The sequence below is a fragment of the Ixodes scapularis genome, unplaced genomic scaffold (genome assembly GCF_016920785.2).
Source record: "Ixodes scapularis isolate PalLabHiFi unplaced genomic scaffold, ASM1692078v2 ptg000720l_1___fragment_3__unscaffolded, whole genome shotgun sequence".
In the NCBI taxonomy this organism is placed as follows: domain Eukaryota; kingdom Metazoa; phylum Arthropoda; class Arachnida; order Ixodida; family Ixodidae; genus Ixodes; species Ixodes scapularis.
This window is the reverse complement of record NW_024610028.1, coordinates 279,278-306,850: the sequence shown is the minus strand read 5'-3', so window position 1 is coordinate 306,850 and position 27,573 is coordinate 279,278. Positions and strand designations below refer to the sequence as shown.

At 44.6% G+C, this 27,573-nt stretch overlaps 1 pseudogene; it reads right to left on the bottom strand.

Annotated features, from left to right (window-relative positions):
* Positions 1-6,681: 6,681 nt before the first annotated feature.
* On the bottom strand, positions 6,682-25,828 carry LOC120841910 (annotated as a pseudogene).
* Between the last annotated feature and the right edge of the window lie 1,745 nt (positions 25,829-27,573).

Below are 27,573 nucleotides of genomic sequence, written 5' to 3'. Positions count from 1 at the left end.
GCGCTGCGCTTGGGATACGGCACAAGCTGACTTCGCCGTATCATCCGCAAGCCAACATCACGGAGAGGATCAACCGCAACCTCAAAATCATGTTGATTTCCCACACAGCCCGCCACAAGACTGGGATGCCAAACTCGATGACATGGCATTTGCAACGCGCACCACGGTCAACCGATCGACTGGTTTCACGCCTGCTCGTCTCAACTTTGGTAAGGAGCTAACCTTTCCAATGGAAAATTCCTTTTTATACACAGATGTTGCGCAGAATGGACGCCCATACGCGCAGTTCGCCCAGGACGTCCATCACCGACTCTCGTCGGCCGTTCGTGAAGCACGAGAGAACCTCGACATCGCTAGTCTTCAACAGGCCGCCCAGTACGACAAGGGCCGCCGCAACGTGCACTTTCAGGTTGGAGACCTGGTACTTCGTCGGACACATCCCCTCAGCGATGCGTCGAAAGGCTTCGCAGCATCCCTAGCCAACCGTTGGGATAGACCCTTTCGTATAACAGAAACAGTTTCCCCGCTGAGCTCCCGCCTAGCACGACTGCATGGTACACAGCAGTACGGCCCAATTCATGTGTCTGAACTAAAGCGCTACTTCGAGCCAGCAGTTATTTCGCAGGTCCCGGACTTCCCGGCTCCCAGCCAGCCCTTGGACCACGGAACTACACCCAGGCGGTACAACCTGCGTCCTCGGTGACAACCGTTCTATTCATATCCTTTTGTGGCTGGCTGCGTCTCTTCGCGGAGAGGGGGGGAGAGGATCCATCTCCTTCCCGAGGGTCTGCCCTTTGTTTTCACAAAGGGATCGCTTTGTTCGCGAGTGCCTCCGAACTTGTTTGACGTATCACAACCAGACCCGTTAATTCGTCTTTTTTCTACATGTGCCCGTTCTGTATTTCTTACGCAGGATCGTCACTTCCACCAAGAGCGGGCCCGTCACGCTCTCCATTTTAGGCGCTTGGCGGCACGCTTCGCGCCGCGCCGCGAGAGTGTCTCCGTCGCAACCTGGACCGTGCTAGTGGAGGACCGACCGGTGGGCTGGGCGTCAGCGCTACGCTGGAGGGAACAGCCCCGGCCCGAGCGCGGCGCGCTGTTACGTTTCCGGCGGTTCGGCGACGGAACGGCTGCCGAAGGAACAGACTCTCTCTCTGCTGGAAGAACGATCTGTCTTTATTACAAAAGGAAGCTCGCTTTTAAGGATCCTGCATCCAATCAGGAACGGAGAAAAAGAAAGAAATTCAGTATCGCGCCGCACCAACTAATCTTATCGGAAGCGAAGCGTAGGCATAGCACCGCAATTGTTACAGCGCCCCCGGAGACCGTCCCCGAGCCCTTCCGGGGCAATACTCTGGAGGACCGCCACACACACGAGCCCGCGGCTGTATACAACGAGGCGGAGCGCGGCCTGCTGTGCCCCGTCTGCGGAGTGCCGGAACTGCACCGCCCCACCCACCTGGCGGGCGCCTTGCACCAAGCCCGCGTCGCCGCGGACTGGGCTCGCCGAGCCGCGCCACCTCCTGCTGCACCCCCGGCAGCCCCCCGCCCGTTGGAAGTCGCAGAGGCCATCCGGGTGCTCCGCCAACTCCGCCCGGATCTGCTCCGCGACCCGGCCCACGAGGAGGCCATCTTAGACCTCGACACTCTTTAAAAAACATGGTATACTCAAGGCTAACCAAATTTATGATTTCAAGTTAATGCAACGTATCAAAACTGAGAAACTTTATGATAAAAATACAAGTGATGTAGAGCACAGATACACCTTTCGGCACTCATTAAGACGACCCCCACAGATTCGAACAAATTACGGAAAGCAAACTAAAGATTATCAGGTGACCAAATTATTAAATTCATTTGGGACCTTCGTGGATTTTAATAACTCCTTTTCTAAATTTAAAAAAGAGCTGAGGACACTCTTGGTGGGCAGTGACACTGTTTTATAGCCATTTTTATACATGTACAATTTGATGGTTCTTATTTTTTGAACTTGTGAAAAAGTTTCTTTCACAATCTATATTACTAGTTGCGATCCTCATGATGATGTATTATAAAGCTATGACATTATTTGAATTGCTGATTGTTCTACAACTGCATGAGTGTTTACTATACAGTGTACCGTATGTACGAACTGCAAAGGGGACAGAGACCTTCGTCAGGCATTTTCTGCCTTTAGTCTCTGTTCCCCTTTCGGTTGATCCGAAAGAAATAAAGACTTCAATCAATCAAAAAAACCTCTAAGGAGGGAAAGGTGTGGGGCGCTCGGCCCGCCACACGGCGGCCAAACCGCCGACTAGCGGAGGGGGGGGGGGGGGGGGGGGGGGGCGGCTCCCGGTGCCCACGGCATACCCACGGGCCTAAAAGGGGTGGCCTGTGCGGCCGACGGCAGTTGCTGCCCCGAGTCTTGGCCAGGTCGGGATCCCCGAGTCATGGTAATAAACCCCGCTTGACCCCACGGAACGAGTCGTCTGATTGATTACCTGCGGCGGACGGCGGAAGTCGAACGCTACACTTCTTGGGTTTTCAGCATGCTTGTTTTTATTTTCACGAAAATGGACACACAAAAAAAAGCAGTTGCAGTTCTTGCATTTACAAAGAATGCAGAGTTTTTTTAAAAAAAAGCGAAAAAGAAACGACACATATAGTTTTCGTTTGTGGGAGCTGGTTCGCGTGATGGCCAGACTAGAAGGTCATGTCATCTAAATATTGCTGGGTTCGTGTTGCTGTGACCAGAAATAGGCTTCCCAAGACATGGCTTTTGTCCCCTTTGAGGATTATCTTGCCCTGAAATTTACAAAACGAAGACAGTGTCGTGTTGGGCACCGGCGCAAACCAACGACGCTAGACAGAGGCACGCTCAGATCGCAGAGACCAACCAAAAAGCCTCCCTTCCTTTATTCGTCTGCCTTCAATATATCTACCTGGGGGCCTGACAGCAGGCCGCGATCTTTCTCGAACATGACATGATCATTAGTCGTTCCGATCAGGCTTCGTACTCTGACTTCGGCGCATCCGCTCGCTGGCGGACACGAAACACCGTGAGACTTGAGGTGGCTGCATCCTGTCGGTACACAGCCCACAGGAATACTTTACAGCAAGGCAATCCGATATCAGGCGCATTCAGGATCAACCGCAAGCGCACTAAGTATTTCGGGAAAACGCGAACCCACAACACAGACAGACCCAAAGTCATTCTATTCGGTTCGGAGGGCATGTTGGTTCGCCTTATCTCTCTTGTGTTTTGCCCACTGGCTGGGTGTAGGGTTGACGGCTGTTGCTTTGGATTTGCAAATACAGAGTACGTTGCTTCTTTTTGTTTAGCTTCCCAATGTCAGTCGGTTCCGGTTGTGGGTCTGGGTCGGGAAAAAGGGTTGTATACGTACGGTCTAGGCGTTCGCCTGGCTGGTTGAAGGGTTGACGGTGGTAGGTTGTCTGTTGGGGTATTGCAGTAAAACAATGACTCTATGTAGAAATTTATTTTGCAGCTCTGTTTTGAGAGGGTGTTGTGCTGTCCGGTTTTTGTCCCGCGTCTCTGCTGCCTTTAGAAATAAGGGCTTTAAACTGCGAAAAATTATCGCGTCCCGATCTAGAAACAAATTTTGATTTCAAGTCTAGGAATGGCGATAACATCGCGGTGGCCTCTAGACTCTGGCCTTCTAATTCAAAAACGCCTTCCGCCAATGTCGAGGCAACGTCAGATCTTCGAAAACCTTTGTAGGTAGTTCTTTCATTGTTTATAGAACTGACAGAATTTTGCTTAGCAAGTGTTTTTTCCCTATCGTATAAACAGACTATTCATGTTCCATAAGTCAACACAGAAACATTCACGCTGTCAAAAATCTGGTGCAATCGAATATTTGTACCGCGCTGGTCGCGCTATGAATGTTCAATCTCGTGCCTGCTGTTTCTTCACAGTACGAACACCTCACGTTCATTTGCCATGAATAATTTGTGTTGCTGTTTTGTTTTAGAAGAGACATCAAGGTGCCTTTAACGAGTACGAGGGCCGGAGGGAAAAGAGGAATATGGACAACGGTTCATCCACTGACTCTCCAAATCCGAAACAGCCAAAGCTTGACGGCTACGTGAGAAAAGACAAATCCGCTTCTAAGCAAAATATTGATCTGGCGACCACGAAGGTTGTATCGGGCTCGTTCTAGTGTTTCTTACTCGTGGAGCATGAGGACTTTGTTGGATTTATAAACACATTGCAGCCAGGCGTCAAAATACTTTCCCGCAAGGCAGTGGCAGACAGGATTGGTGTTATGTACATAAGTATGAAGACAAAACCATGATCTCTTCTGCTAGACGTCAGCACTACGTGGTGCACTGCAGATTGTTGGACTTCGTTTAGCCGGTAGGCCCTACTGCTCTAATTCGTCATTTCGTCGACTGGCTTGATGGGATCAGCGTGTTACTTATTTGATGAAGCATATTTATTTCAGAAGTTTTCTTGGCCTAACAGCCCACTGGATAGAATATGGGTGCAGAGACGATCTGCGGTGTTGGCATGCATGCGCCTGACCGGTCATCACACGAACGACTTGCTTGCAGCGGCAATACGCGCTGTCTTCACAGACTACCCATTCTCAACAAAGTGTGCACAGCGGTCACAGACAATACGACTAACTTCGGGAAGGCATTCAGGTACGGGATTTGCCTAATTGTGCTACTGCGGAAATTCGGGCTGGATTGCACATAACATGTCGATTTTTTGCAGTATATTTAGACAAGCCGAAACCCACGAAGATGACGACGTAGATATGGTGAACCTGGGCCTGACTCTGCAAACGCGGCTAGAATCGGACGCCTGTCTTGAAGGAAGTGAAGCACGCCTTCCAAAGTATGACCGCAGTGCTGCCCGCACTCTCAACCATGGTGGCCACAGTCGACGCAGATTTTGCTCTCGAAGACGTACGATACAAACGCGACTGCACGAGCGTCATCGTAAAATGCAAAGCGTTGTGGAACAAGTAGCATCACTCCAGCATCTCCTTAATATAGTGAAAAGCCGCCTTGGACGGTTTCTCCTTGTACCGTATTCGACACGATGGAATCGCATCTACCGAGAATTGGAGCAAATTCGAGGACTAGGAAGCGGCATCAACACGCTTCTAGATGACCTGAACCTTCCAAGGATCGCCGTTGAAGACTTGGCCTTTGTTTAAGAGTTCATGTCGGTAAGTCAAATTTGATATATTAATATCATCGTATGGGCTGGCTATTACTCTTGTTCCCCATTTCCTTCATTGAGTGTGTTTAGTTCTTGGGTAATTTACTGCGTTTCCATGATATGTTTTAGATTTTGAAACCAGTGGTACAGTCCCTGGACATTCTGCAGGGTATATGTAAATGGGAGTTCTGCTCCCGACGCTAAGGTCGCTGCAACGTGCTCTACATATGAGGTGGGAGCTGCAGTTCTGCAGGGCCCTTCTTGATGGTCTAAAAACCGGTGTTGCAAAAAGGTACCTTCAGAACTATGTTTCCTTTTATCTACAATGTGACTGATCCCTTCGCTTGTATCTCGAAGTGACTGTACTGAATATCCTGCCTGTTTTTGCACCCGCTCAGAATGGTATAATTCTAAAACCGAAATGAATCACGTGTGCATTGAGTGACCTACTAACGTCGTGGTGAGTAGGCCGCACATCATTTGCTGAATGCCAGCGAGAGCTATCACCTCGTGTGTGTGTCTTCCACGGCGATCATCAAACAAATTCTTTCAGCTTCTCAAAACAACTTCAAGAACCAGACAACATGATTGCGGCCGCGACACATTCGAAGTTCAAGCTGACGTGGTGGGCAGACAAGGAACTGGAGGCTAAAAAAGTAGACACTGGTGCAGCGCCGTATTATGCATCATTTCCCACACAAGAACGCGAGGAAATCGAGCTAAACTCGGAAGTTCAGGATCCAGTCGACGCTATTTTGAACATCAGGTGGTCAGAAGCCCGTTTTCCTGTGGCTGAAAAGTTTCAGCGTTGGACGCAGAGCGAGACGGCAGACTTCTCCGCTTTCGAGAGCTCTCCGAGTATAAAATAACTCTTCGTCGGTTTTAACACTCGACTACAGTCGTCGGCGCCCGCTGAGAGATTGTTCAGCATGGCCAGAGACACACCCTACTTCAAAAGAGGATCTCTCTCCGACAAAAGGTTTGAAGCTCAAGTGCTCCTTACTAGTTAGAGACTAGAACTCCCTGTAGCAGGGAGTTCTAGTCAGCTCTCCTTGACAGTAAGTAGCATTTTAATAAAAGTTGGTGAGAAATTAAATTGTGAATATATAAAATAGTAATTTGAAATGAATTTAATAACTTTTTGCGGTAATTTGCGATTAAAATTGATTAATTTTGTGTTGCAGTAATTTGTAATGCAATTGAATTGCATTTCAGAGTTCTTAAACAAAGTAATTAGTAATGTAATTTAATTACAAAAAATAGTAATTTGACCTGCTCTGCACACCACGTACCCAATAAATTTTGCTCTCTTTCTGTAAAACAACAACAGCAAAAACCATAATGTTCGCACACCTCTTTTATTTTCTTACTTTTTTTTTCTTGCTTTTCAGAATTTCCTTATATGTTGGGTAAATTAAAAAGTCACATGTTATTTAGAATTTTGTTTATTTATCTGCTTTGGGGTTTTAGTCCCCCTGGCTTCAATAAACGAAATACCGAAAGTACTGCAAGGAGAATATTTAATGTTTATTGGGTCAAAGTAAAGGTTGGAACTGTTTTTTTTTCGGTCTTTATTCATTGAAGGACTGTATTATTCCTCTTGATTACGGTTCATTCATCCTCTTGCTCAAAAATAAATTTAGCCAATCTCGCAGTGCGCTGCGTTAATTTTTTCTCACTGGTAGAAAGGTGATAGCTCTGAGCAACGGTTGCTGTAAACTGCCCTGAAGCTTGGACAGAGACGGAAGATCCGTTCTTTGTGATGTGTTCATGTTCAATCCCGCTTACGGGGATGTACCTCCAGGTTAGTTGATTGCCTGGCTTTTCAAACAACGCTGCAACGTTTCCCTTCAAGGTGATGTCTAATACCCACGGCACCACCTAAAAAGTAAAAAAAAAAAGATTGAAAACAACAATATGGATAATTTCGACTGACTCGTCAGTTTAAGAACCCCGATCAAGCCACCATGGCGCAAAATGTTTGCTTGATCTTAAACTATGGTCCATTTCAACTAAAACCGGACGCAGCCGATGCGGCCAATCACGCCCCGCCAAAAGTGCACCGTCACGGCGCTCGTTGTTTTTGTAGGTACGCAAACACCGACTAAATCAATCGCACACAAAAAACAAAAAAGAGAGGACCACGGCACAATTTCGGTACGTGATTGGTTTAGTCGGGTATAGAAAACGAACAAAGACAATCAACCTTACTCACCGGACGTGACTTACACCTATTTAACAGCTGACTACCAACGTCCTCGATTAAAATGATCACGTGGCAAGTTGTAATCACAGCTAAGTAAGCACTCGGTATTCACCAATCATGTTTAGGGCCTAGTCACCCCGAGAGGCTCAAAAGGCGACTGAAATGACTTATAGCCCCTTCCCCTGGCAAATGCCGAGCGCTCCGCGCTAGCGGTCGTCGAGCGGTCGGCCTCCGCGAGGGATCAATCACGTGATCCATCCCAGTGGCACGCGCTGCAGAGCAAATCTTGCGTAACGTTCCCAACGTCACCGTTTCCAGAGCGTCTGCTCTCGCTTTCGAACAGTTTCGGTTCCCATCGCTATCTTGCCGAAAGCATGAAGTTCTGATCGGAACTTTATGCTTTGACAAAGAAAGAAAAAAAGAAAATTGATTTTTCACTACTTGATTAACGGTGACCCCGACATTAAGACAGAATTTATTTTTCTTTACAGTTATATAGGCCCGATGAAGACAACTAGAAGTACTTGTACGAGCGATCGTCATCTCCAAAAGCGACTTCCTACTGCGGAGTATTTGGCGTGTTGTCTTCTAATTATTCCAATTACATTACAGAGACCACAAAACGAACAAACGACATACCTATCTACCTCTTCATCCGAATAGGCGCGCAGAACGTCTTCGACGTAACGCGATATCTTGGGCCTCTTCGCTGGCCAGGCAAACGACTCGGCAAACACTTCGCCGAGAACGGCTGCCTCGTCCTCACTCGAGCTGGAGCTAAGCTGGTATCTTCGTCGCTGTCACTGCGTTTTATTACACCTCCTGAAATTAACCGCAACGATGTCATCGCCGCAGTATGCTCGGGCGAGTCGGTCATGACGAGGGGAACGAAAGCCAGCACAGCAAGACAGCCCACCCAGCAATCGAAACAAAAAAGCCGCGAAACTCCTTCACTCCCCCGCGGGAATGTCGCTAACGAAACTGCAACGTTGCGAGAGACGACTACAAATCGTACTCCTCCAAAAAAGGCTGCGCGGAGAACTACTCCGGACCGCTCGACGCGCTCCGCCACTTCTCCACGGAGCGGTTGGAGCCGCTCGGCGAGCGCCCCACTGGCTCCAGATCCACGAGCGGCACCCGGAGAGATTGCCCGCATCGAGGGAAACAAGAATCCGCTCAGCAAGCGCGTGCCGAGCGCTCGCTATTTGCCAGAGGAAGGGGTTATTAGGGGATAGGGATAGTTTACCCGAGGTTGAGAGTGTGACTCGGCTCGGTGCTAAGGCTCAAAAATCAAATCAAATCAAATCAAAATGCGTTATTTTTCTCCATGGCTCCTATCAACGCTGACCGCCAGCGTTAACGAAGCACTTACTGTCTTCGCACGTCGGGGGACACATCTAGAAAGGCTTGGAGCAGCAGATATTGTGAAAAAGACGACGGAAAGCCCTTCTTTGCGGGCGCTTCATATTTGTTTTTAGCTAGCATTTGTACGGATATTTCTGCTTTTTTATGGTGTCATCCCACAAGCCCTTCGCTGGCGTTGATATGCCTCTAGACATATCCATCTTCAACAGTCCCGATGCGTCCATAAATGTATTATCATTATTATTACTAGTATTATTATTTTTTATGTCCCTTGACCTTACGGACGAACCAAGTTCAACTTTTTTCTCCTGTATCGGTGCGTCTGACATTAACGATATTTTTATTAATGATTTATATTGATCAGTACTACTGAAGTGAACATTTACTGTAAGGTGATTCCAAGTCAGTTCATGAAATGATGGTCCGGGTCATAATTTAGATATTTTTGTTAAAACTGTATATGGAAGCCATGTTCTTGGGAGGAACATTCAGCTAGATATGAACGCCGTAACAATTTTTTTCGCTGAGATATAACATAGAGAAGCTTGAGGCGTGGAAATTGAGAATATTTCACAATGCTACTTTGCACAGTCGTCATTTCCTTATCGAACCTTTCACGGCACCATAGCTTTTTTAATAGGTTTTACAAAAGTTATACAACACATACACAAACAATTAAAGATATCCATAAAATATTTCAATGCAAACAAAAATATCAAACATGGCACAAAAACGCGTTTTAGAGACATATTCACAATTTTTTTGCAAATAAACCATATTTCATAATACTTCACAAAACATATCAAAATGCGCGTATTTAAATATTCTTTACGAATATATAAACATAATATACCTACCCTTTTGTTATCAACGCGGAAATGCGGCTGATTTCTCAAAATGTGGCAAGATTGGGCGTCGATATTTAAAAAACTCCATCTTTTATTTTCTTTAAACTCCCCTTGGCACTTTGCAGTGACTTGAACTAACCTGTGATGGCAAAAGATTGAGTAACATATGACCTCCAAGCGGGAAATGCTACGACAAACCTTCACTCGGAGCGAGCCGACGTCTTCGTCTTACCGGCTTTGCCGCACAGCACCAAACGTTTTGAGCGTTAGTTATGGCATGTATTTTATATTATTAAAATTCTTTTTTTATAAGCGGTGAGTATTAGTGACGTGAAAAGGAACTTTGAGCTGGAATATCATTAATTAGCTTACAATTCACAGGAATAAAACGGCCCACTCTGCAAATTCGCTACCTATGCATCATACATAAGCTTAAAACTCTCAGTTGCGCGAACGGCCATGTATACATCTGGCATCTCGGCATATGATGACCTTCACAGATGAGTTTCCTGGATTCCTTTGACAGGTTTTACGGTGGTCCACTTTGCTTGCTTCACCGCACGAAACTCTCGAACTCGAAGACAGTTGTGAGCACTGCGCAGAGTGGTTTGACGCGTTTTGCGAAGTGCTGAAGGCATGTAGTTCCCACCAGGAACGCAAGCGATTGTACGTGCTTCTGCCACCAATCATCCTGAAGAAAACAATATTGCGTCTGGTGTCGGAAGCGACTGCCTACATGATTGATCAAACATGAAAACTGAAGCGCAAAGGTGGTGTTTGGGCAACCCCTGATCCCTACATGGGGAAAAAGGCGAATGCCGAAGACGTGAGGGTTGCAATTGAGTACTACACACGCGACGACCTCGCATGCTCTGTTCAAAGCCCCAACAAAAAGGACGTCGTCAAAGCCATGATCAACGGCATGTTCAAAGTCGTAAAAAGGTTTATGACCCGCTCTATTAAGCAGCTTACCAGCTGTTTAGGAAGGACCATCCCCATCCCGAACTAGGCATCTCCAAATTTTATTCCCTACGGCCAAAACGGGTAAAAAAAAAAGTCCCGAGCACGAGGTGTGCACATGCATATATTGCGTCAATTATCAGTTGCTTTTAACGGCAATAACAAATGCCCCAAAGAAGACATTTACTGAAGACGACCTCAAGCTCATCTACCTCTTCTGCGCTCCACAGAACGATTGCTTTCTGCGCCGTTGCGAAAAGTGCCCAAAAACGCAGAGCATCTCGCTGCAGTCGCTTCATCTTGACGAAGACAAAGAGATCTGTTTCGCGTTATGGGACGCTGGCGAACTCGTCAAAAAGGTTATGGACACTTCTGCCTTCCTGCGGCAATAGGAGAGCGAAAAGTATATGAGGCATTCTTACATCCTTGACCTTGAACGAAGCCTGATACATGACACAAGAACCGCCTTACCACCCAAGGCAGTGATGTTCCACTTCGATTTTTCGGAAAAATGGACAGTACTCTTTCCAACCGAAGTGCAGAGTTTTCATTGAAAAAAAACTCAAGTGTCTCTCTTCACAAGTGTGGTTACGTCCACGCAAGGCACGCAAAGCTTTGCCGTTGTCACCGATGGCACACGACACATGACACAGCTCACGCTCTTCTAGCCACATAGGCCATAAAAGAGTATGTTAATGTTCATTTCTCAGTCTTTTTTGAAATAACTCTTGTATCAGACGGAGCGGCGGCGCATTTCAAGAATCGCTTCCAATTCCACGAATTGTCTCGGAAGCCGCACTCTTCGGCAAGATGGATCTTTTCAGCCACTGGACACGGAGAAAGCGCTTGTAATGAAGTAGGTGGAAGAACCAACGCTCACCAAGTTGAGATCTTCGCTCAACTCAACGATTGCCACCGCTAAAGACTTTGTGGAAGTGCTACGTAAAAAAGTAACAAACGTCTGCATGTTCCACCTGTCTGTGGAACGGGTTCGAGAGTTTCGTGCGGTAAAGCAAGCAGAGTGGACCACCATAAAACCTGTGAGAGGAATCCAGGCTTCTCATCTGTGGAATTCATCATATGCCGAGAGGCCGGATGTATACATGGCCACTCGCATAACTGAGAGTTTTAAGCTTATCTATGCATAGTTAACGAATTCGCACAGTGGGGCCGTTTTGTTCCTGTGAATTGTAAGCTAATTAATGGTATTCCAGCTCAAAGTCCATTTTCGCGTCACTAATACTCAGCCCTTATGAAAAAAAGAATTTTAATAATATAAAATACATGCCATAACTAACGCTCAAAACGTTTGGTGCTGTGCGGCAAAGCCGCCTTGATGAAGACGTCGACTCGCTCCGAGTGAAGGTTTGTCGTAGCTTTTCCCGCTTGGAGCTCATATGTTACTCAATCTTTTGCCATCAAAGGTTAGTTCAAGTCACTGTAAAGTGCCACGGGGAGTTAAAAAAAAATAAAAGATGGAGTTTTTTTAAATATGGACGCCCAATCTTGCCACATTTTGAGAAATCAGCCGCATTTCCGCGTTAATAACAAAAAGACAATTAAGGGTGGGCATATAATTTTTACATATCTGTAAAGAATATTTAAATACCCGTATTTTGATATGTTTTGTGAACTATTATGAAAGATGGTTTATTTGAAAAAAAATTGTGAATATGTCTCTAAAACGCGTTTTTATGCCATGTTTGATATTTTTGTTTGCATAGAAATATTGTATTGATATTTTTAATTTTTTATCTATGTGTTGTATAACCTTTGTAAAACATATTAAAAAAGTTATGGTGCCGTGAAAGGTTCGATAAGGAAATGATGACTGTGCAAATTAGCATTGTGAAATCTTCTCAATTTCCACGCCTCAAGCTTCTCTATTTTATATCTCAGCGAAAACAATTGTTATGGCGTTCATATCTAGCTGAATGTTCCTCCCAAAAACATGGCTTTCATATATATTTTAAACAAAAATATCTAAATTATGACCCGGACCATCATTGCATGAATTGACGTGGAATCACCCTGTAGTCTTCTAGTATCTTAACTTTTTCTTTCTTGACCGACTATGTTACTAATTCCACCAGGCACGTAGCCAGGGGGAGGCCCATGGGGCCCGCCCCCCTCCCCCCCGAAATCTTCCATTTTGCTGGGACCTCCTCTCCCCCCTTGCCCTCATACAACATTTTGTCATGGGTGGGCCCCCCCCCCCCCCCCCCCCCCCCCCGAAACAAAATCCAGCTACGTGCCTGAATTCTACCTAAAAGGGTTTAGTCACACAAGCTCTTGTCGGCTTTGATGAACCAGACTGCTTCGTGATGAATATAGCTCTCGAAAATAAATGTGTATTGTATTATTACTATTATTATTAGTAATAATACTATCCTTAGTAGTTGTGGTGGTAGTAGTAGTAGTAGTAGAAGTTGTAGTTGTTGTAGTTGAACAAGCAGGTATTTGAACCCCATTTTACTAACGCTTGCGCTGCGAAACTCGGGTACTTTGGGCACAAACCCACCCCTGCCAGTTTTGATCTGGATGGGTCGTGTATGGGAGCGCACGGCCAGTTGAGCGCGCGACACGAGAGCGCACAACCACTTGAGTGAACACCGCACAAATGTGTGGTGTGCGCGCGGCTCCACATGTAGACAGAAGAAAATTGTGCGACTTTTCGGATCGGAGGGTTTGCTTTTATCGATTGATTGAATATGTCTTTCATAAAAAAAAAATAAATAAATCAGGTACGACTCTTTCTAACCAATTCTTCACTCACATCGAAGAGAGGAAGGGGCCGAGGAGTGGGGGTGGCGTACACGGGTACAGGGAATGTCTCCAGTTGGGTGGAGCAGCGAGTCTAAGATTTCTTCGCGGTGCTGCGGTGCGCCTCTCGAATGTACTAGAAATAGTTTATTTTTTGCTATATTTGGTCTATTCTTGGCAGTATTTAAGCTCGGATCTATTAGGTGGCTATTTAGACGTCTCTCACATAATTGTAAATACTATTGTGACGTCCATGATTGTAATGAAGAAAGCTCACCGCTAAAAAAATCAGCAAAAAACTCATCGAAGGAAAATTCAGGGCAATTTTATCGGATGCCGAGCTTTCCAGGCTTTTGACGGATACAGAGAAACCTTAATATTGTCATTTGTGACAATATGAATGGTTGACATATGACACTTGGCACGAGAGCTCCTTTCCCAAAATTGATCTTAAAAACCCCAGAATACGGGGAAGCATATATTTGGTATATTCTTGGCAGTATTTACGATGCTTCTTTCCTTTTGAACGTTTTAAAATAATTTAAAATAAAATTAGTGAGGTCGGTGGTGAATTTTATCAATTCAAATCAAAGAACTAATGAAGCTAGATGGCTGCAATGCCTTTTTTCTGCTGAAATGGGCAAAACAAATATTCATGTTTTCTTCGTTTTTTTTCTGCTGTCAGCTTTTTGCAACACTTCTTGGTTTGCAACAAGCAAAAATTTCGTCGACTCATTTCGCAATGTCTTTCCTGAATGCCGCGGCGAAAATCCGCGCCAATTTCACATAAAACACGCGATGTCCGAACAAGAGGTCGGTCGGGTCGGGCCACTCGCGCTAGGCTGGTGGTGCGCTCTCGTGACGGGCGCTCTAATGACACGCGAGATAATTTCACTGCATTCTCGTGTCGCGTGCGCTAAGGTCGTGGCGCTCTAATGTCGGCGCTCTTGTGTCGTGCGCTCTAATGTTGTGCAGCCGTCGTGAATCACTACTACGTGATGCATGTTAAAAATTCGAGTCAAACGGTTGTACTGTACTAGCTAAATTTTTCTTTACGGCTGAAAGACCTACGCTCGCATAGGCTGACTAACTTAGGGGCTTACACAAAATGATTTCCCTCGTTGCGTGCGCGAGCCAAAACCGCAGAGGCGTTAAGGTATGTTGGTTGATATCTGGAAATAGCGGATTTAACTGTCGCGGTGACCGTGAAGAAAATATAAATAAATAATGAACATATAAAAAAGGGAATGTACACGCATATAGCTCATTTTTGGGGAAGAGTTTCCAACTCTAAGAATTTTTTTTTTTTTAATTAAGCTCAGAGAGTTTGGCCTTATATTTAAATTTGACAACTTTAGCGGCTGGTAGAATGATAATTCACTTTCCGTAATAAAACTGGACACAGCCCGACGCCTTTTTGACCATCTAAAATGCAAAAAGAAAGCAATCAGAAGAAACAAAACCTTTAAGACCTTGCCTTTTCAGATCCTTGACGTAGGAGCTCCTCCTCAGAAGCATCAACATTTTTTTTTTTTTAATGCTGCCTTGCTCCAGTGAGCGCTCATTGCTCTTGTTACGTCAAAAGTCGCTCACACAAAACGAAGCCTTCGGGCTGTGCTATTATTATGCATGGAACCATACAGGAGAAGTAAAGCCCCAGGAGTAATATGAAATCTCTGGCTCTTTTTAATTTGACCGATGCAAGTATTTGATTCGAAGATAAATTCTTTTAAAATGAGATTTATGCAAATGCGCTGAACCTCAAAAAGAAGCAAAAAATCAAACTAATAAAAGGTACCAAATACGACAAATCAGGCTCGGTCTCTCAAGCTGCCGCACCACACTATGGGCCACTACTCTCTGTTTATATATCCCAGTTATGATCTCCATCTTGGTGGCTCCTTCTCCATCCCCCAATGTACCCCCGAAAAGGATGACTCGCCTGCTTCCTGCTCGTGACTACCGCAGGGTCTAGTAGCTCCGTAGTCGCTGATTTTTCACTTAGCTTGCGATTACGTAGACGCGCTATTAACTTTTAAACAGCGCTAGTTAGTCACGATCAGAGCTGGCAGTAATGTAATTACTGTAATGAAATTACACTAATTTAATTACTTGTTCCAGTAATTAGTAATGTAATTCATTACTTTTTGTAGCAGGTAATTTAGTAATGTAATGAATTAGTCCAGCGGCGGTAATTGTAATTAAATTACCTAATTACTTTTTCGCACCAGGCATATTTTTTTGTGTCCACAATACACAAGAGCGCTTTTCTTTTTATTTTACTTTTTCTTTTTCCTCTACACCTTCCCAAAAAACGCTCTTTGGCCGCCGCTATGTTGCTGATGCTAATGCGGCTGGTGCGACTCTCGCGCCCGCTATCAGCTAGACATTTTCTGCCACTCTCTTGAACTGTGAAAACCCGCTCAGCGCGATTCTCTACCTATGTTTTGCGGTTTTGCATTCGACGTCTTCTGGCCCCTCTTAAGAGTTTTTACTTAATTTTTTTATACAAGCTGCATACTCTTCTTGTGTTATCTTCCACTGTGATAAATAGGGCTGGTGAGTGCCTGGCATTCGAGCTTTTCTGCTCGACATTCTCGGGAAACGAAGGAGGGGAAGTAGGTCGAACTAAGGCCCCTGGTGGAACGGCCTCGACGCGATCTTGAGAACAATGAGAATTGTTCTCCCCCCTCCCAGAGATAATCCGCGTAGGGTCCTCAATCATCTTCAAAATAGTTGTCCGGGTTGGGGTGGGAAACGAATTAGTCGCGTGCGTTCCTCTGTCCATCGGTAAACATGTTATTTGTGAGCCTGAAAAATGCATGCCTTTCGGCTATCTTCTGTTGTAAATTATTTTCGACAGCTAAACCCTTTGTCGTTTGACACGCGGCTAATCGAACGGCGCCGTCAAAACTTACCGTCAAAAACAAAACAACAAAAAAAAACTAACATTCCAGTCGCATTCCTTCTGTCGCGCGCGTACCCAACAAAAATAGTTTACTGCTTTTTTTTTTCAAATGTGGTACAATGCTTCCTAATGTCCTCGGGAAAATACATGCACCATGAAACACAAAATGCAGTGGGAAAACACGAGAATTTAGCCGCCAGCAGTGTTTGAAACTGCGCCTACACAGTCTGCGCCTGTGTAGGCGCAGCCTGTAAAAGTATACAAAAGTAATGCGAAAGTAATGTCATTACTTTTAAAAGTAATTTGTAATGGTAATGAATTACTTTCTGGCTGTGGTAATTTGTAATGTAATTTAATTACATTTCAGCAATTTTCAGCAAAGTAATTAGTAATGTAATTTAATTACAAAATATGAGTAATTTGGCCAGCTCTGGTCACGATGGTGAATACGGCTGATTGAGTTCAGTTCCGATTAACTGAAATATGTTGGAGAAGAAAAGACGCACTGAGAACGTTAACACATTTTCCGGGCAAAAATGAACGCCACAGAAATAGTCACGTCCTTCAGATAGTCATGGCTTTAGCAAATTAAAATGCAGTTGTGAAGTCATTAGCTCTGAACCCGTACCTGTAACTTCACACCGAAACATGGCAGTGGTCCCTCTGCACTCGAGAATCAGCAATTATGTCGGGAAATATTAGTGACGCGAATAGGACCCACAGATTATCCACGTTGAATGCATTCCCACTGCGCATTCGCATTCAGTCGAATTTTTTTTTTTTTTTTTTTATAATGCTGATTTTGGACTAACGTTTCTTTTTTTTTTTTACGTTGAGAGTTGTGCGATGCTTGAGTTTAGCTACCCAGTATGGTCAAACTGTATCTCTCCAAATTTTCTTAAGCTTTCTGCACGTAGGTTAATCATTTGTGCTCTGATTGGCTGTGTCTTTGATAACAATAGTAAGAGGAAAGTAAACTATTTATTTACATTTTTTTTCCTGCAGACACCGGTAACTTAGAAATCTGTGCATATCTGTCACCCTTCTCGGCGGACTCCTCTTGGAGTCGAGGGCCCTTGCACGACATGTGTGGCAGCCTCTTCATGGTCTGCTGGAACCACTTTTTGGGAGTGTTTAATTCCCACGCCTAGACAGCTGCTTTCTGCTTATCAGTGACCGCAAAATAACGTCCTAGAATGGGATTTGTAATGACACCCAACAAGTGATAACCACTGGGAGCCCGGTCAGGCCAGACCCATGCCTGATCGAAGGTCTGACTGGTTGCACGATGTGTGACAAAGACGGCCAAACCCGACCAGGTGCCGGTCAATCATAGCGTCGTGCGCATTCGCGTGAAGGCGTGATCCGCCAGCGTCTCATCGGACTCCGCTGTCTTCTTGGCAGGCTGTACGACCAGTCAAACGTTTGGTCGCGCATAGATATGGCTTGATCGGGCCTCCAGTGCCTATCATCTGTTGGGTGGAATAAAACAAAATTACCTACGAGGACACTATTTTTGGCCATTAATAAAATGGAAGCAGCTGTTCGAGCCTGGGTGTCAGGTGCTCCCAAAAAGTGGCTCCGGCAGGGCGTGGAAAGGCTGCCACAGAGGTGGAGCCAGAGAAATCGCGGCTAGACGGGGAAGTCTGTCGAGAGGATGGACATATTATTGGGCACATACCAGTAAGTGACCGGTATCTGCAGCAAAGCAAATTATAAATTCTTAATCAATATAGTTCGCCCCTTGTACGCGCTTCGTAAACAAACAAAATATTAACCGGTCAGTGACGTAAAATACGATAATACATCCAGGAGGATTAAGTTCGAACATGGCGTTTTATGACATAATTACCCCAAAACTCCTTTTTTTTTTCCTTTGCTTTTATCCGGAAAAAATGCCGTTGTGCAAATTTTATAGCGATCACTTCTTAGAAGGGTGGTCCAATAAACAATGCAGCTAGACCTATAGCGTGTTCGCATTGTAACATTTAAACGGTTGGTTCATTATAGATGTCGAATTGTACGCACCACTTTTGCTTCGTTGACATACCACTTGGCTTCAATAGTGGCTTCAGGGGGTATTTCTACATCTTGTTTAATCCATTGCTTCGTTGTGCGTGTTTCGACCGTTGTGGATCCAGTACTTGACTTCACTGATGTTGAAAATTCCGAGCTGAATTGATATACCAGTGGAACGTTTACACTGAACGTGAGTTTAGTAGTGAACTCTAGTCCCTTGTCTACGGTCCAGATGTACTCGTCTTCGTGCTCTACTTGCTCTGATATCTGAGCCTTACCTACCTCATCAGTCTGGTTGTTGTGAAAAATCTGTACATAAACAGCAGAAATCTGTAGCGACTGTACTTGAGCCTTGCCGTAAGTCACCGGGCCGACTTCAATCGTCACAGGTGGGTTCCTGCATTGAAGAATAGGCGCATTTCTCGGCAGCTTGATCCCTTTAGGGACATGGCTATAGTTTTTTTATTATTCTAGTGAAGGTTGATCTCTATAGCAAAGAGCAATTAAGTATTATTCCAAATTATTTGTCATTGACTATATTATCCTTTATGACGTAAAAGGATTCATACATTTTTTTCAAGCAACAGAAAAGAACACCCGCATTACGATGCAGATTACATGGTAAAAACTGCGTCCTTCAGTTTATTCTGCTGCTGTCGCCTAAAGCTTTCATCGCCACGCAGCCTGCGCTACAAAAACTGAAGCCAAATATTGTTTAGAGCACAATTGTGATCGCGGTTGAGATCTTGGGATGATAAATACAGACATACAATTTTAGTTTGTAGCTCATAGCGATGCAGTGAAAGCCTACATTCACTGTCAGCTTGAGAAGCGCGGGCCGTGGTTTATGATCACGATTCTTGCTTCGTGATTTGCCCTTCGGCGTTCTTATCGGCTAATGCTGAAATCTCATTGGCTGTAGCGCGATATTGGGATGCTGCGAACTCGTTACGCTCAGCGTTTCTTATACTGTCAGTTACAATACTGCTTCCTGTGACTTTGCTTGAACGCGTTGCAAGCACCGTACACATGAGCTGACAGTAGAAAGTTTTAGTACTGCGTATATGAGAAAAAGCAAGTGCTGTGCGTTTGCGTTAGGGTCGCAAGATCCACACTGCCCATACTCTATACCAGGGGTGGCCAAACTGTCGTTCGTAAGCCGCCTCTGGCTTTTTGCGGGACTAAGTGCGGCTCGCGGCTCCCTGGTAAGAGTGCCCTTCTTCCCTTCCTGTGTCCCTAGGACAAACAAAGTTCTAAAATAGAAAGAAAAACTCAGTCTTTGCAGCTTTGTACTACACTACGCACATACAGCTGCACAAACTTTTTGACACACCGATGTGTCCCGTGTCCATGTTTCCTTTATTGTTCGAGAAAGAATTTCGAACCGTATACGCAAAACGGTGTGAGGAGTGTCTGGCGAAGAACTATGCCAGGCGCACGTGCCGCGCACGTGCCGCGAGAGTACAAACACGGAATGGGAAAGACGACGAGGACGGACCGGGGGAACGTGCAGTTAGGTTCTGGGATTTAGGACGGACAGTAAAGGTTCCATCCTAACAACGGACATCAGGAGACAGTGACTGGATAACGAACCATACATTTATTTTTGCCTAGCGGTTGAGAAACATTATGCTGCCTGGTGTTATTTGTTGTAGTCGACGATTATACTTGTCCTCTTTGAAAAGGACTGTTCTCTCCATATTGTTCCTTGTTAAAAGTAAGCCCCCTTCCCCCCCCCCCCCCCGCCTCTCCACACACACACACCCCTCCTTTTGTTTTTTTTTCTTCTCGGCTCTCTAAACTTTTGTAGTTTTATCCGCGGTTTTAACCTAATTCCACTCTGGCCACCCCTGCTTTATACTCACGCAACGCCACGAGCTTTACATACGTACGCTCACTATCCATGGTTGCTTGCAGCGGTTCTTTGCGTTCCCGTCTCGTTGGCATCATCGCACGCGGGACGGCGCGGGACTTAGATTGGCTGGACCAAATACTGGTTTCAGATTGCTTGCAGCAGTTTGCATGGAAACATCTAGATGGCGCTGCGTGTGCTTGCGTATGCACCGCATGCACCGCATGCAATTTTAAAACAAAATGGCTAGGTGGCGTAAGCTACCGCCCGACCCAAAGGGCTCAGGCGTAATCAACCATCCATCCATCCTATGAGTTTGCATTCCGCTGTACTAAAAGCGCTGGTTTGACGCGCTCCGCAGCGTTTCGCTGAGGGCTTGCGTGCGTCGTACTCAATGCGAACGTAAGGGTCTTTGCGCTACTCTCAAACTCAGTGTCCTCGACTAGTACACACATTAGAGCCACAATTTAAAAGTAGACTTCAGTTATACGCAAACACAAACAATAGCTGCTAGGTAGCAAGGCGTGGTGTACTGCAAGATTCAATCAGTAATGAATAATGTAAAATTTGACAACAAAACACGATACAAACGACCGGTCAATTGAATAACGGCGAAGAACCGATGCAGTCTTTCTTAGAAGGAATTTGGGAAGTTAATGTTTGTTTGTGGGTTTCAACGTCGTATCTCCAAGACCTCCGGCTAGCGGTGAGCAAATTTACACTGCGCTTGACTTTATTCGATCAAAGTATTTTTACTTGCGAAATCAAATATTAATTGCAGGGTTTCGTGGCTTACGCCTATTGCCTTGGACGAAATAAACTGGGAATGCAGTCACTGCGCGGGCCGATTAAATTTTTGATACCGGGAAATTCTGCACGGCTGTTCTCTTTTAGCAGTAATAAAAAGCGGTTGCCGTTGAATCTTGTTACGCCAATAATGTTATTATTTAATGACTGGACGTTCGTTATTCGAGCCAGAAATGCAGTATATAACATACTTAAAAAGGTCTTGTTCGGGATGGGGGCCTCGTGTTTTGTTATCACCAAAGACATCATAAGTTACCAGCCTTTCATTGTTAGTGCAATTTAGCAGGAGGAATTTGTAAACGATATCTTCGAGATCAATGAGACGGCCGCCGCCTAGAAAGAAAAGAAGTATATTGCACGTTTAGACTTCCAGGGCCCAAGAGTGGGAAGGGTGCTAAATGTGCGGAAAGTTCGACTTTTAAAACAAAGTAAAAAGGTAAATAAATTTTTTAGAGTGCAAATCTTAGGCGCCCGTTTCCAACTTGAGTGGCGTCGCCTTCGCCGTCGGCGTCGGCGTAACCGCGCGCTGGATTATGGGTAAATTTGCTCGCTCAATATAGCTGACAAATTTCCCGCTAAATTTAGCGGAAAACTTTCCTTGCCAAATTTAGCAAAAAAACTTTCACCACTAAATTTAACGGGAAAGTCTTTCCGCTAAATTAAGCGAAAACACTTTCCCGCGAAGTTTAGCGAAAAAAATTTCCCCGCTAAAACTAGCGGAAAAAATTCCCCGCTAAATTTAGCAAACAAAATTAGCGGAAAAATTTACCCGCCAAATTTAGGGGACACAATTCCCCGCCAAATTTAGCGGACAACATTCCCCGATAAATGTAGTGAAAAATTTCCCCGCCAAATTTAGTGGAAAATGTTCCCGGTCAAACTTAGCGGAAGATTTTCCCCGCTAAATTTAGCGGATACTTTTCCCCTAAATGGGAGGTAAGGAGGAGGGGCATACCCTCTTTGTATCTTTCCCTCCTCCTCCTCAAGAGCTGCGCTCTAATTCGGCATTACATGAGATTGTTAACGTCTTTCATCTTTTTAGAACCTGAAAAGAAGCCCCGTAGTCCTCAAAGCGGCAATTGAAAAACAACAAACATAGAAGGTTCTTTTAAAAGTTAAAAATTTGGCTTCAGCAAAATTTCGGATGCCACGAAAAACCGAAGTTTGAGTTTGCTGCGTAGATAAGCAGAGACTGCACAGGGACATCAGACATAACAATTTATTCTATTACTTCTTAAGTCAAGGTAATTGAAAACTTTCCCCTTAACATTCAGTTCTCCGTCACTAGCCTCCTACTATTGATTTCTTCAGTGCCCATGGCCTAGACATATGGTTCCAATTGGTAACTTATTGAGCGTCATCGAAAACCACTATATCAACTCTTTCTAGATCGACTTGAGGCTCGTGGGGAACTCAGGGGCGCGCCACAGTTTCTACTCGTCAAGCGGGCACGAAGCTAGCAGTGGCGGAACGCTATAATCATCTAATCATCCGCCGAAGCCAGTGGCCGGGACGGTCTAATTGGTTAACGCATCGCCCCGCATAGGCGGAGGTTGCGGGTTCTATCCCCACTCCTGGCCCAATTTTTTGCCAGCTCTCTTTCCCTTTTGCTTCCCCTAACATTAATGCAATAAATTCAATGATCACTCTCTCCCCTCTGCGTTAACAACATTACTACGGCTGCACTTGTCAATCTTCACTATATATACCAGGAAATTCTGTATATATATATATATATATATATATATATATATATATATATCTGCTGGTTGCATATATTCATATATATGCAACCAGCCTCTGCCGCGTTGCGCGAGAAAAGCACAGCAGAGCTTGGTTGCACTATTTCTCTGCCGGGCGCGGTGCCGACGGGGCTGACAAGCGATTGCAAACCGAAACCCAAAAACCCGTCGAATTTGTGCGGTTCTTCAGAAAGCCGTAAAATGCTTCGCGTGCCTTCTATCGTTCTGCAATTTATTGATATAGTGTTTTTCGATGGTGCTGAGCAATTTTCTAATTAAAACCTTGCCCTCGAAAATATTTAACAATCTAATTATCCCGGACTTCAATAATTTTCCTAAATAGGCACCTGGCCCACGACCAAAAACGACATAAGCTTTTTTTGTTGCGACGCGTTGTTTTTGCAATATCGAGTTTGTCCACTTTTCGTGAAACACCCTGTATATAGGGTGTTTTTTTATGTTTAACACATTTGTTTAAAAATAGCCGCTTGTGGAGTAGAGTTATGTGGCCAGGGGGACATAATACGTATAGGGGGATAATCGTAACGATCAGTCGGCTAATTAATTAAAATTCGTTAATTAACTTTTTAATTAATTAAAATATACATATAGTTCCAATTAGAAATTTGCTCAGCGTCATCGAAAACCACTAAATCAGTCATTTTCAGAAAGACTTTGAGCACGTGAGAAGCGTAGTAGTGCACTAAAGTTACCACTGGTGGAGCAGGTACAAGGCTGGGGCTAGATAAAAGACTGAAATATTGCGCGGGCGTCTTACCGCAACCGCTAGCGTATAAATATATATATATATAACCGACAAATCTATTGAAATGTTGAACCCTAACTCTGCCCCTTGCTTTGATGGCATATCATCACCAAGGGTTTCGTCTGTAACTAAAGAAATCGTTATAGTTTTCGTAACTTTAGCTCGCTTATACCAGGCATCTCTTTTAACCTCTGATATTCCTTCAGACTGGAAACCTGGGAACGCCATACATTTGCTAAAATATGGTTGCCGAGATCTTCTATCGAACTTCATACATATATCCCTTACCAGCATACCTTGTAAAATTGTAAAGCACATATTATTTACTCTCACGTAATAAACTTCCTAGTTCAAAATAACCTGCTCCATCCAAGTCAGCATGGTTTCCGAAAAAACCTGAGGCAACTTTCAACTTTTTTTTTTGCATCTGACCTCCATAAAACTTTTAACAAGTCACTTTCTACTCGTGCCACTTTCATAGATGTTTCCAAGGCTTTCGACACTGTACCTCATCAGCGTTTACTACTGAAACTTTCCCAACTTAATATTGAAGACAGTATAATCGACTGGATACCTTCATTACTAATGAATCGTCAGAAATCTCTTAGTATTAACAATGCTCATTTTCTACCTCTGCCAGTTTAATTATGAGTCCCACACGGAAGTGTTTTAGGTACCTTACTTTGTATAAAATTGTAATATACATCAACGATCTGATATATTCTGTTACTTCATCCATATGCCTTAAATTGTTCATTGTCATATGTTTTAGTAATCTTCATCATCAGCAACTGATAGAATTTTACCTCGAAAACAAAATCCTCAAGTGAATGGGGGAGGTAATGTATCAAGTTTTTTAATAGCTGCGAACAATACTAAAATATAGAAAAATAAACATAAAACAATTCACAGTAAGCTTTTTCTCTCTCAAAAAATTTCTTGTTACAGCTCTTCACAAACATTGGTAGTTCGAAAACCAGTTTTGTGGCAGTAATGAATGATAACATATCTGTAAAGTGCGTGTCTGAATAGTGTGTACTTACATTGTTGGATGGGGATCTGTATAAAAGAGGAAGCACGCAGAGGTGAAAATTTGAACGCCGGACAGGGACATCGCTTGATTTTAGAACAAAACAGCATATTCTATATGCTAATCACTTTTACAGTTCAAGCCGGAAGTAGAAATATATCGTCACATTTGTGTGTCTCTGTGGGTTTGGTAGAATGAGCGCAGTGTTTTTTTATGTTGAACACTACGCTTTTAGATCAAATAGTAAACTGGCGCAGAGCTTTAGCGTTACTCCATGACGCACTTTCATGCCAGAATATTAGCTTTATTCGATAAACAGGGTGTTTTATTTATTTCGAACAGATTAATTAGATCAAATTGTAAAATAAACACAAAGGGGCTTTGTGCAGGTGCGTTACACGGCCAGGGGGAGGCAATATTTAGGCTTCTAATTTTCCATGCAAGTCGGATGATGACCTAAAATGTGTTAATTACCATTTTAAGATAGTGTAACTAAGCATATGGTTACAATTAAAATATCAATGGGCGTCATCGAAAACCAATAAATCAGCTTATTTTAGAACGACTCGAAGCCCGTGGCAAACTCGGAAATGCACCAAAGTTACACCACTCGTGCAGAACCCTCAAATCTAGCGGCGGGGAAGCGCGGATGATTATGAAACGAGGGTTCTCTGTTCAGAGGTATTTGAAGAATATTATCTATAATTAAAACCATTAAATACACCACTAAAATTTAGCTGATACTAGTTTTTTCATGAGCATGAACACTTGCGGTTTTGAAGTTGGCAAGTACTGTTTAATTGTAAAGTTGATAGCTACGACTATGTCTGTGATGACCATCAGTTGTGTGCGGCATGCAGCAAACTTTGCTACCGGAAGCGTCAGACAAATATCAAATTCCTGTTATAGCTGTGGCGGCATTTCGTACATTTTGTTACCCCATTATCCTGTTCGTTGTAACGAGAATCGATTGTTCAGAACTGCAATCTCACTGTATAGAAATGGTCAAGCCGCGTAACCTCTTAACAAAGACAGTTAAAAGATACTCTCCACAAAAGGTGGCAGAATCGTTTTTTTCAGCAGCTGGTGTACACTATTTACTAAGTTTTGCACTCACCAACGCGAGAAGAAGGAGGTGAAGCTGAAGGCTATGCGCCATGTTACTTGTTCACAAAATTATGGACTTCGAGGGTGCTTTCTTCCCTTTGGGTACCTTACATGCTTCGATGTAACTACCTTTTATGCCGGGAAAAGCTTTGAAATATACGACAGCGAACATAAAAAAAATACAGGGCGTCAAAGAAATGTATTATATAAGAAAAGGTTGTAGCTTCCTTCCGACACGAAGATGTTAAACTAGACGCCACAATACATTTCTTTAAAAAACATCTGGTGCCCCCGCCGGCTGCTTAAGACATTGTGAAATTCCGATGTACGGCACGCAAGATTATCCCGGAATCGAAGACGAAGTTGACGTTGGTTTAACCCTTCGTGATTTTAGAACGCAGAGAAGGCAGTAGGAAAGCAAGACAGCGTATATAATTGCCATTTGTGTTCGCTTTATTTTTTTTATTTCTTCTGTAGGTTATGAGGTTTTAAAGATAAGTGATAATAAAACCTGCCGCTTCCAGGAAATACGACGTGTGTCACTAGGCACATGCATGCATCGGAACAGCCCTACGATTCCCCTTGCCGCGAGGTCTGCTGGGATTCTCTGGAGAGGTCTACTGAGTATTCTCTTCACACCACACTTTCAAAGAGAAGTCACACTTACAGGCTGCTAAGCCCGGCAATCTTGACGGGGTGGAATACACGTTGCGAAATCACTGGAAAAGCTCGCCGTCAACTCGGGATTGGCAGCCACCGGCTCAGTTATGGCCGCCTGTGATTACCCCTTATTTATTTATTTATTTATTGAACACACCGTCAGGGCCCGAAGTCATTATAGGGGGGGAGAGCAGGTACCAAAAGATGAAAGGAAAAAATGAAAGACGTTTACAACACTCTGTAACACGGCATTAGAGCGCGGCTCTTGAGGAGGAGGAAAGAAGGGTACTGAGGGGAGGGTATACCCTTCCTCCCTCCTCATCTTCCCTGCTAGTCCTCCCCTCCTCCCTCTTTCACCTACTCCTCCATCCTCCTCCTCCCCCATCCCCCTCCCCCCTCCCGCGCGGTGCATTACACGAAACGTCCCATAATGCAACGGGCGCGTGACCGCGGTGCATTATGGGACGTTTCCCATCATGCACCACGAGGTTACGCCAACGGCGACGCCGACGCGTCACGCCGACGCGCTCACAGATGGCGACAAACTTTCCAGCTATCATAGAAGAATGGATAGTTGGGCGAGTTGGCGCGAAAAAAAGACGAGGACTAAGAAGAAACGCACGTGACGTGTGCAGTGCACGTCACGTGCGCGTATTTATGCAGCGTTCAGTCTGAATCAGTATAGACGCTTTACACACGCGCCAAATTACAGCCGCCATTGCTGACCTTCTCTTGTCTTACCGAGATGCCGAGGAACTGAAACGGTAGTTGGCGATCCTCTACAAAGGCCGATGTTTTAGAAAAGGACACAGTGGAATCTAATATGGAAATAACCTGGCCTACTATGGTAATGATGAAGTGAAATAAACGGAATAAGAGGAAACAAAAATTGAAGGTCAGTTATGGCGGCGTCCATGCACAGCTGCTGCAAAGCGTCTATTAGCGCCGAGATGTTTCGGTGGCGCCCTCTTATGGTTTCCCTCCGTGACGTCACGACTGGGATTTGCCTCGCCGTGACGTCCCCAGTTGTTATTCTGGCTACTTACCATCGGGTGCGACGACAAGTTCGATGGTGTGTTTAAAAAGCACAGTGGAAGCTAGGAGCCATCGCAATCCGAAACTAACACCGTCAAAGTTGACAATCTGACAGTGCTCATATGCCCATGGTTTGGCCAATGGTGGAAAGCTGACCGCAGCGACGCTTTTGGCCGCGCACATCGCTAATACATGACGATCTTCGCAATAGACCCTTTCTAGAGTGCCTTCATACACACGCGCGCTTTTGCTTGAGTGGTGACATCTCAGCCATTTTTCCGCCCGATCGTTTTTTTATGCATTTTGAAGTGCGTCCGATCCGGTGTCACTCA